This window comes from Arachis duranensis, chromosome 2 (genome assembly GCF_000817695.3).
Source record: "Arachis duranensis cultivar V14167 chromosome 2, aradu.V14167.gnm2.J7QH, whole genome shotgun sequence".
NCBI lineage: Eukaryota > Viridiplantae > Streptophyta > Magnoliopsida > Fabales > Fabaceae > Arachis > Arachis duranensis.
This window is the reverse complement of record NC_029773.3, coordinates 22,739,620-22,743,578: the sequence shown is the minus strand read 5'-3', so window position 1 is coordinate 22,743,578 and position 3,959 is coordinate 22,739,620.

The following is a 3,959-nucleotide window of genomic DNA, read 5'->3' as shown; positions in this document are numbered from 1 at the left end:
GAAAAAAAATCCAATTCTCATCACAATTGATAAGGATAACTAGGATAGGACTTCCAGTTCTTATACCATGCCAAATGTTTATTTTACAGTTATTATTATTTTATTTTACTTGTCATTCAACTAACCTTTTACCTTAATCCAAAACCCCAAAACACACTTTTTCATAACCAATAATAAGAACATACCTCCCTGCAATTTCTTGAGAAGACGACCCGAGGTTTAAATACTCGGTTATCAAATTTAAAGGGGTTTGTTACTTGTGACAACCAAAACGTTTGCACGAAGAGATTTCTGTTAGTTTAGAAGTTATATCTACAACGCGACTATTTTTACAAATTCTTTACTAGCAAAAATCCTAACGTCAAAATGGCACCGTTGCCGGGGAATTGCAAACGTGTGCCTTATTATTGGTTATTATAAATATTTTTCAAAAAAAATTTCAAATTTTAAAATTTTTATCTTATCTTATCTTATCTTTCAAAAAATCAAATTTTTTTCTCAAAAATCATATCTTTTTCAAAATCTTATCTTATCTTTTTTAAAAATCATTTCTTTTTCAAAATCCTATCTTATCTTTTTCAAAATCTTATCTTTTTCAAAATATTTTCTTTTTGTTAGTTTTTGTTTCTATTTTCTCCTACTACTATGAACTCTCACCCCTTTGGCTATAAGTCTGGTTACAATTATGTTGCAGGAAGAGGAAATTACAATGAGAACAGGCATCAAGGTTGGAACAATCAAAGATGGGAGGAGCCACAAGGATTTGATCAACCCTCATGGCAACAACCACCTCCAATGGACTATCAACAACCACCACCATATGCCTATGAACCCTTCCTCAACATAACTTTGGACCACCATACTCACAAGCCCCTTTCCACCATTCACCTCCATATGACCCTATCCCTCATCCACCATACCAACCACCTTATGAGCCAAATGAACCATACACAGAACCACCACCTTTCCAACACAACTACTCTCATAAACCACCACCTTAATATTCACCATCTCCATATCATTATCAAGATGAACCACCTTCCTATTATGAACCCTCTCTCCCAACCAATGAATCTTCATATCCACACCAACCTCCAATAGATGACAGACTTCGTGTTATTCTTCAAAGGCAAGAAAGGATGAATAAGAGTGTGCTGAATTTCACAGCCACCTTAGGCGAGTTAGTAAATATAATAGCTTCCCAATATCTGAGCACTTAAAGAACTCCCATGGCTACATGTGTGAAATCAAAAGAAGAGCAAAGCATGAAGAAGACACTAGAAACTTCGGTGGACAATGAGGAACATGGCGTTGTATTGGAACAAGTGGAAGAAGCCATAATAGTTGCAGAGGAAGAAGTGGTTGAAGACTTAGGAGATGCTGAACCTCCATGGGAAAGTTAAGACATAGAGCCTCCTTCCAAGATGGTTGCATTTGATGCTGAGGAGGGTGTACAACCTCCAAGGCATATCATGATTAAGGACTTGGAAGAGGTCGATCAAGAGATGGAGATTAAAGAAGAAGAAGCACAACCTCCCATGCCCTTGGTAAGTAATAAAGAAGAGATTGAATTGGAAGAAAGCTACCAAGAGGAAGAGGTTGAAATTGAAGAAGCTTGCAAAGAGGTGGAAGTTGTCAAAGAGCACAAGGGAGTGGAGCTTGAAATCACATTGCCAAAGTTATTGGAGACCGCTCCCCCTAAGTTGCCGTCATCCTTCACAACATTCAAGTGGGTAAAATTCATATCCCTTAGCTATCTAATTCCACTTGAATATGGGCTACTGGAGACGGATGGTCAACTTAGAGCTCTTTGTAGCATTAAGAGTAAAAGGAAGATGGTTAGTGGTAAGAATTGTCCTGCAAGGTTCATCATGGTTGGAAGCTTTAAGTTTAAACGCAAAGGTTGGTGTAAAGCTCAACTGAATTGGTCTAGGAAGCTGTTTGGTCACTGCAGTGAGAATTCATATCACCTTTCACCCGGCTGGAAAAATGCAGATCGAGACAAAAATGGATGTAAAAGTAAGGTTTGGGATCCTGGAATCTGTTCTGACATTTGTCACCCCGGGAGCCTAAGAATCTGTTTGAAGCTTCTTAAGGGCTTTACATGCTTAGTTTGGGACCCCAGAGGCTACTGGAAGTACAAACACTGGTGGGGATTCCTGGATCAGTACAAGCATAAACCACCATAACAGGGAGCTCACCAAAGGTCCAACTTAAGGACTTTAACTAAAAGTACTAAGTGGGAGACAACCCACCATGGTATGATCGTTCTTTTTGAATTTTATTTCGTGTTGTTTATTTTTTTCTATTTTATTTTATTTTCATTCAACCTGGAAGTTTTCATAGCATCTACATTAATACTGCATACTGCATACTGCATAATTGCATTAAAAAAAAAGCATGCACGCGACGCGACGCGGCCGCGTCGCGCGTCACTAGTGCGTTGGGTAGAAAAGAATTGAACAGAGAGTCACACGAGAGCGTGGCTGGAGGCGCGCCTTTAGCATAATTTGACCCCACGCGACCGCGTCGCTCACGCGACCGCGTCATGTGGAACTTTGGCCTCCCACGCGACCGCGTCACCCACGCGGCCGCGTGCCATGAAAATCGACGTCAAAAAGGTGCATGGCCGAAAGTTGTGCTGGAATTGGGCTGGACTCGTGCTAGACGCCTAAGCCCTCCCACGTGAACGTGTGCCCCACGCGGCCGCGTCGTCTTTCAAAAATGGCCATCCACGCGATCGCGTCACCCACGCGACCGCGTCACCCAAATTTTTGGCAAAATAAGATTTTGAACAGAAAGTTGCGCGAGCGCGCGGCTGCCCTCGCGCCTGTAGCACGAAATCACTCACGCGGCCGCGTCACTTGACAATAGTTCCAACCGCGCGAATGCGTCCCTCACGCGTTCGCGTCGCCTGCGCCGCACAGCTTATCTAGATCAGCCAAGATATCTTCTATTTTCTCCCACAAATCTAAATCTTTTCTTTCCCTTCTTATTTCTTTCTTCCTTCCTTTCTTTTTCTTCTTTTTTCTTTTAATTGGTGTTGAAAATTTATTTGGGTCATTGACGTTAGGATTTTTGCTAGTAAAGAATTATTAAAAATATTCGCGTTGTAGATACAGCTTCTAAACTAACAGAAATCCCTTCGTGCAAACGTTTTGGTTGTCACAAGTAACAAACCCCTTTAAAAATTATTAACCGAGTATTTAAACCTCGGGTCGTCTTCTCAAGGAATTGCAGGGAAGTATGTTCTTATTATTGGTTATGAGTTTGTAAATTGGGGTTTTGGAAGTAAGGGGCAGTATGTTGCACAAAAAAAATAAGAAAAATAAATAAATAACTATAAAATAAACTCTTGGCAAGGTATGGGAACTGGAAGTCTTATCCTAGTTATCCTTATCAATTATGAAGAGAATTGGATTCATCTCCTACTTTGTTAACCTCTAACTATGAAGGTAAGTTATGTGGATGAATTAATTCTGATTCCTCAGGTCCTAGTCTTTCCTTGGGAAAGACTAGAGTTATTGGAACTTGAATTAATTCTTGAAGAATTCCAATTTTCAATCAACAATGAGTTTGATAACTCAAGGGTCACCAATTATTTAACCAAAGCCGAAAGGGAAAAATAAATCTAAATTGAATTGAAAGCAATCTTAAACAGAATAAAACAATCATAATATGAAATACCTCAAAATGCATTAATAAAAGAAATCAATTCTAACATGAAGTTCGTAAACCAACATTAACAAACTGAAATAAAATAATAGAATAAATAAAGAACCTGGGATTGAGAGCCACTCCTAAAACTAAGAGAAATCCTAAATCCTAATACTAAGAGAGAGGAGAGAACCTCTCTCTCTAAAAACTACATCTAAAACATGAAAAGTGAATTATGAGAGCCTCCTCATGAATGAATGGATTCCCCCACTTTATATCCTCTAATCTGTGTTTTCTGGGTC